This window comes from Cryptomeria japonica, chromosome 1, assembly GCF_030272615.1.
Source record: "Cryptomeria japonica chromosome 1, Sugi_1.0, whole genome shotgun sequence".
Classification (NCBI taxonomy): domain Eukaryota; kingdom Viridiplantae; phylum Streptophyta; class Pinopsida; order Cupressales; family Cupressaceae; genus Cryptomeria; species Cryptomeria japonica.
Genome location: NC_081405.1, coordinates 359,243,978 through 359,251,913, shown reverse-complemented (window position 1 = coordinate 359,251,913; position 7,936 = coordinate 359,243,978).

Sequence of the window (7,936 nt, the reverse complement as noted above, 5' to 3'; positions counted from 1 at the left end):
AGGAAAGAAGAGGAGAAGAGGAAAGAAGAGGAGGAAAAGAAAGAAGAGGAGAAGTGGAAAGATGAGGAGAAGAAGAAATAAGAAGAGGAAAAGTGAAAAGAAGAAGAAAGAAAGAAGGAGGAAGAGAAGAAAATCCATGAAGCGGAGAAAAGGGAGAAAGAAGAGGAATAGAAAAAAGAGGAAGAGAAGAAGGAAGCAGAAAAGAACAAACAAGTGGAGATTCCAAAGGCAACCAGTGGTCAATCCAAACCGGCTAACATCACCAGTCCTATTGACCTCCAATTTGCAGATGAATTGGAGCTGCTACAAGGCATAAAGCTAGCACAAGAAAGACTAGAAACATTGAGGAGGAAAAAGGAGTAGGATGTCATTCACATTGTGATTGACACCCTTACCAGTTTGATTCCAGGTACCAACCTCCCCGGTATCGATTCCTCTCTGGCCAAACTAAAACTTCTATGTATAGTTGTAGAGGACCAGGTACAATGCCTGGAAGAAGTTGTTGAAGCTAATGCACAGAAGAAGCTTCAAAAGGAACTAAACACTACCTTAGTAAAGAAACTGAATGAGCTCCAGTATCAACTTCAGAAACAACAAAAGGATATAAGAGATGTTATGGATGAGGGAAAACTACTGTTGAGAAAAATAAGCCAACCCCATCTATTTTGTGATGATGTGCTTGCCCAAAAGGATAAATTGCAATCTAATTTGCAGGCATACATAAGCAACTTTAAGATGCCCTATGATTCTTTCACTACATATGGGAAAACTGTTCATGGGTATCAGCTTCAGTCTATCAGGATAGAATTGGAGATTAGCAACCGGACAAGAGATTTGCAGGAGCTTCAACTGGTTTTATTACCCAGACTGCAAATTCTTCAAAAGTGCTTTCTCAATCTAGAAGCTTTAATAGTAACTCAAGAGATGAGTACAATTGATGCCATGGAAGAACATGTATCACAGATGCAGACGGAAAGTGAGGTGGCTACCTCCTTACTTGAGTCATGGTCATTAGCCATGAAGAATTTTATGCAGGATTTTTAATCTATTTTTGATAAGTTTCACTCATTATTGTCATAAACATTTACTCATTTTAATGTTAATGAGAAATAGGGGTTATTTTGCATTACTTTGTCATTGTTGGCAAAGGGGGAGTAGTATCTAAAATTTTGGTGCATATTATGTATACTTTCATGTTATTTCTTTAAGGGAGTAGTATACATAGTAATTTCTGCAAAAGGGATAGTGTATATGCTTAGGGGGAGTAATTTTGATTATGGTATATTTTTGTTGTAAAAACACTTAGATGTCAAAAATTTACTAAATGTTGCCATCAATGCTAAAGGGGGAGATTGTTGGCATTTTGATGATGCTATGATTGTCATTGATGGACACACACTTGTTTTGAGATCACTTTCTTTATGTATGAGTTATGCTCAACTGGTAATTGTTCCAATCGGTATTATGTATTATAGTCTTTAGACTATCAGTTTTTTGCAGAAGGTGTTTACCGGTCACAAATTGACTGAAGACCCAAAGTAGTATGAAGACCTCAAGTGGTTTGAGGATCTCAAGTGGTACGAAGAAACAAAGCGGTAGTTAACATTTTTCTAGTCTTCACTTTGACAACCAGTAATTGGTAAAATGTATGAATCGGTATTACTCTGTGATGAGTTACCAACTGGTATTTCTATTATGAGTTATCATCCACTGACACTTTGGCAGTGATTTTGTGTCATGTTACCAAATGTGTCTAGATGCACTGAACTTCAGAACTTGTAATGTAATCCTATTGGACCGACATGAAATCAGACTCCTTTATAAGGACATCATGTCTAGGGTTTTAGTAGTTGATGAGGTTTTGTCTGTGCGATCACAGAAGAGAAGATTAGGTTTGTGTGAAGAGTAGGAGTGTGGAGATATTGAGGACTAAAGTAATGCTAATTGTCCATTAACAATGAGCTATCAAGGATCTAACCAAACATAATGTGCTATTATCTAGATCATCTACTTGTTGATTACTCATATCTTCGACAAGTCTGAAACCCTTAACCAAGTACGCCCAGCAAAGCCTTTGTAAATCCTCTAACAAGGTGGTTCACAACTATGAATCTAAAATCCTCTCACAAGGTAGTCTTTAACAGGACTTATCTCCTAATAGATATCTAGATTCCTAACAGGATCTATTCTAATGAATAACATTGTATGACCTTAACCAGTCTGGTTTCTATTCTACAGATAGTTACTTGTGAGTTTTTGCTCACCATGGTTTTTCCCATTTGGGTTTCCACATCAAAACTTCTTATGTTATGGTGATTGTGCTCTTGTGGGTGAATTCTTTGTTTGCTATTTTGTTTGTATTTATCCTAACCGGTTTATTTGTAAATCTATCATATCGGTTATCTACTAAATTATTTAAATGTTTGAGTTCAGTGTTTTTTGGTATACTAATTCACCCCCCCCCCTTAGTATTCATCAAGAACAACTTAAATAGATTAGAGAAAAAATCTTTTTCCTAAGAGATGATAGAGGAGATAATGTCTCTAATCTTCCATGGCTCAAGATATCTAACTCATCTCCTTTAACAAACAACAATCTCCCCATGAAGTACCAAACAACATCACTCAAAGATCTACCCAAACACAACATTAACTGACAACCTTGTGAACTTCATAAAGAAAAGAAAATATCAGTATTTCCAAGAGCAATATGATCACCACAAAGTCTCCCAATAGATAGTATTATAGAGAAAAATTGCACAAAGTTTCAATGCAAAGAAAAAACAATGCTTCAAAAGATCAGAATAACAACCCACATGACATCATCAAATGACATATTAATAACAAAGAACTTCCTATAAAGTGTTGGCCAAGCACCTCCATCTTTAGCAAAACATTCTACAGTTACTAGAAAATGTGACCATCAAGATTGTGGCCTCCACATACACCATCAGTATTCTAAACATGCAACATGATACATTAAGCAACCCTTACCATAGAATAAGCATAACACAACGATTGATATATTAATATCCATACACATATAGTTTCATCATATGTGTGTGGGTTTTAATATATTCATAAGCTATGGGTTCAAATAATGTCATCAAAGATCCCAAGTAAAATAAAATTATTCATACACACACACAAATAAATATATATGTATGTGTATATAAATATATAAATATAAAATGTGTATATATGTATATATACATATATATACATATGTATATATATGTATGCATGCATATGTATTACATACATATATGCATGTATGTATATATACATATATATACATGTACATAGATATACATATATACATGTACGTATATATACATATAAATACATGTATATATATGTAGACACGTAAAAATGTCTCATTAATTCTACTCTAATTATTCATTTATTTAATTAAGTAATTCTTTAAAAAAATGATTAAAATTAAATATTTCTTCTGATCATCACATCCAACATTTCTAATTATCAAATTTCTATCATTTCATCATTTAATCAATTAACCCTATCTCAATTATTAATTAAATATAAATTATTTAATTAATTGTGACATTTTCCTTAGTTAAATAATCTTTATTATTTAATTAATTCAATTTCCTATGATTAAATAATTTCATTTAAATTATTTAATTAATTAATTAAATTCTTCCAAATCCCCAAATTCAAATTTCAAATAATTCCATCTAATTTCATTTTTCTCAAATTCATTTTTCCCCAAATTCGAATTTCAATTAATTTCATCTGATTCTAAATCATCAAATTCACATTTCACCAAATCTGAATTTCAGTAATTTCATGTGCATTTTAGCATTCGAAAGTCCAAATTCAAATCCAAATTGAAAATAAAAATCAAATTCCATTTCAAAATCCTACAACACATGTTGAAATCATAGCTAAATGATCAAATCAGTTGACTAATTAGTTAACTCAATTAACTCTTCAATCACCTCTTTCCACTCCAAATCAACTTTTTCTGACTATTCAATCAATTCAGTCAACTAGCTAGTCTATTCATTCTATTGGTTAATCAATTGAGTTGACTCCTCAATTAATTCTGTTAATAGATCAATCTAATGAATTAACAGATCAATCAATTTTAGTTATCTGTCAATCAACACTTGAGTTCAAATTCTCACCTCCTTTGTTTTGAAAATCTATAAACTCAACCTCTTTTCTCATTTCAATCTAAAAAATCACAGTCTTCAAAATAGTTGTCTAATCTATGCAGGAAATCAGTGCGGAGAACCAATTCTACAACAACTAAGGAGAAGAGCAATGAAATCTTTCTCAAATCAATTGAGGGAGTCTTAATTAGATTCATTTGTTCCTTATTCAATTGGTTTTGCATTATTCGATTGTTATTTAGGATTAATTCTAATTAGATTAGAGTTTGTGATTCGCTGTTCAAATATGATTAATTATGATGATTTTAACCCTGAAAACATTTGGTGAACCCAGCATGAACTAACAACAATTTAAAATTTTGTGTATGCCTGCAGGTTTCCATTTTTGCTAGGTTTCCATTTCTAGAAAGTTTCTATTTCTAGAAAGTTTCCATTTTTGCAGGTTTCCATTTCTAGAAAGTGTTCATTTTGGTAGGTTTCCATTTTTGGTATGTTTCCATTTCAAGAAAGTTTCCATTTTTGCAAGTTTCCATTTCTAGAAAGTTTCCATTTTTGGTAGGTTTCCATTTTTGGTAGGTTTCCATTTTGACAGGTTTCTATTTTGGGTAGGTTTCCATTTCTGGAAAGTTTTCATTTTTGGCAAGTTTCCATTTTTGCAAGTTTCCATTTTTGGAAAGTTTCCATTTTGGCAGGTTATTGTTTATGAAAAGTTTCCATTTATGGAAAGTTTCTATTTTTGGCAATTTCTATTTTTAGCAAGTTCCTCATGTAACAAAAAAAACCTCTCTATTCTTTCATTTTTCTTAAATTCTAGTCTTTTAGTGTTCTGTTTTATAATAGATCATTGATAAACACAAGTAGATTTTTGTAACCAAAGAAAGAAAATTAGGCTAGAAAGCCCACAATGTGCTAACAAATCTCATGGTTTCTTGCATGGATAACTGAACTTAGTTTAGCTAAATCTTTCTTTTCGGTGCTTTTAAAAAAGAACAATACAACTTTCATCATTGCTATGACGATTAAAATGAACCCAATGCCTTGTTTGGAGCAACATCTCCAATAGTTTAGAAAGCATTGCAATGAAGGTTTAAAAAGAATCATTGTTCTTCATGTCTTCAAGGTGATAGGTATATGCTCTCCCCTTTTTTGGGTGATCAAAAAGCTAGACCCCCCTTTTTCATGCTTTATTTCATTTTCTACATTAGGATAACACCTTTAGAAGGCCTGCCTCCCAAGTAGCCTATAAGGCCAAGTGACAGGGAATGACCTAAGTGGCAATGACTAAAGCCAAGTAATCCAAAATACTATAAATAAATGTATATGTGATGAAAATCATATGCGATGAGTGTTACATGTTGTCACAACGGTGTTATGTCTCCCTCAGTGCCTATACGATATGTTAAAATCTATAGAGCATAACCTCTATAGACTGGGAGGCCTCCCTCAACAGAGTGTAAAACACTGTTGATTGTGACCACTTGAATGGAACCCTTTCTAAACAACTTAGAAATTAGAAGCTCAACTGAGCCAGTAACTAGACACTTGGATTATGATAGTGCAAGGGTGGGGAAGAATCCGCCCCCAAGACACTCACCATGTATCTCCCAGGATAACAAGCCAATTGAGGAGCAATCTTCTTTGGTCTAATTTCCAAAAAAAAGGCAAAAAAAATGGGTGCACCCTAGGGTGTGATAGGGTTGTTTGAGCTTACGGAGTATCAAGCTGTGGGTTGTGATAATACTTGTGACCTTTTGACCATTAGGAGAGTTTGTTTGATGTGCTATCGATTGACCAATTATAGCAAAAACAAAATGGGGTTTTGAAAAAGACTCCAACATTCATGTAAATTTGAAAAAGTTCTTTAAACAAGTATTCTTTCTGTGTTATTATCCTTTTTGATGTGCCTGCTATGTCCTTTGCTACATTTCACCAAATTCAAACATTTTATAAAATACCAAAAACAAAGTAGAATCTCAACTAAGTTTAGTCAACAACATCAACAATATCAAATCCCTCAACAAAGTCAAGTTTCAACATCAACAAGATCAAACCCCTCAACAAAGTCAAGTTTCAATATCAACAAGATCAAAACCTTGCAGCAAACAAGCTTGTCAAGATCAACAAATCAATCAAACATTGCAACATTCTAGAAATGGAGAAAACATCTTACATGTTGTGATCCTAGGTTCAAACCAATCAAGCAAACATCATGGATTGGCGTTATGCATTTCATAGGGAAGGTGAAGAATTCATCCCTTCCATTCCTATTCCATCATCATCCATAAAAATCTTAGCTCAACAAATCAATACTTTGCAACAACAACTCAGAGACATAACTAGGCCTAGCAATTATAGGGGCTGGTTAGAAAATATGATAAGGGAGGTGATAACCATGAGGGAATCATTATTATGCCAACCTTATTTTTCTTGTGAGACCATTCAAACATGCCAACCTTCATTCTTCAAAAAAATCATTCCTACCTCAGTTCAACCAACATTAGAGTCATGTCAACCTTCTTTCAACCCAAACCAAACCTTTTTCAACCAAAATCAAACCTCTTTCAACCCAAATCAAACATCTTTCAACCAACATCAAACCCCATTCAATCAAAGTCTAAATCAAAATTCACACCAACCCAACATTCAAACCTCTTTCAACCAAAATCAAACCCCTTTTAGCCAAAGTCCAAATCAAAATTCACACCAACCCAACATTTAAACCTCTTTCAACCAAAATCAAACCCCTTTCAACCAAATTCCAAATCAAAAATCACATCAAACCAACATTCAAACTCCTTTCAACCAAAATCAAACCCCTTTCAACCAAAGTCCAAATCAAAATTCACACCAACCCAACATTTAAACCTCTTTGAACCCAAATCAAATCCCTTTCAACCAAAGTCCAAATCAACCATATCTATCCACCATTTTATCATCCCCTGAAGTCACACAAGACCAATCCATGCCATCTCTATCCAATAATACAATCTCCTAAGGGCTATCCATAACACAAATCCAATCTAATCCAAGTCATGATTCAGAGAGTCTCATTCAAAATCCTTTCTCATCAAGTCAAAATATGGAAACCTTCCAAGAATCTCCCATGAATATCCAAACTCCTTCCCCATGTCAAGAGAACAATCCAAAATCAGAAGAAATCAATCATGAAATAAATCAAGATAAAAAACAAACATTTTCATCCTACCCAATTTTCGATGAAGAATCCACCTATCAAGAATCTTATGATGATCCCCTCATTCTTTTCTATTCCACTCATAATAACACCCTTGTTTCTCAAGAGAAAGATGTTCTTTCAAGCTCCATCCAACATCCACCTCCTAAGCAAGATCAAGACATCCCTTCCATCCTTCCTAATAATCTCTTTCCAAGTCAAGATCAAAGTATCCCTTCACCTTTATGTCCTAAACAATATCTCATTATTTCTCTAGATTCTTGTCAAGATCCCTCCATCCCATCATTTCTATGGCATAATCCTCCATGTCTCTCACAATATTCCATCTCACCAAATGAATCTACCATATCTCCTAGTCTCCCTCACGATCTCAATGTCTCTATACAAGTTGTTCATGAACCCCTCATCAATGAAATCACCAATCCAAATCATACTGCAGAGAATAATTTATCAACAATGGTATGTGCACCATCATCAAATGCCAATGTAGTGACATAAACAAGCATAACACCAACAAATGAGATCAACACTCAGTTGGCTTCATCATACTCTTCAAGTGCATCAACAAAAATAGGCATAACACCTGCTCATATCATAACTTCAAA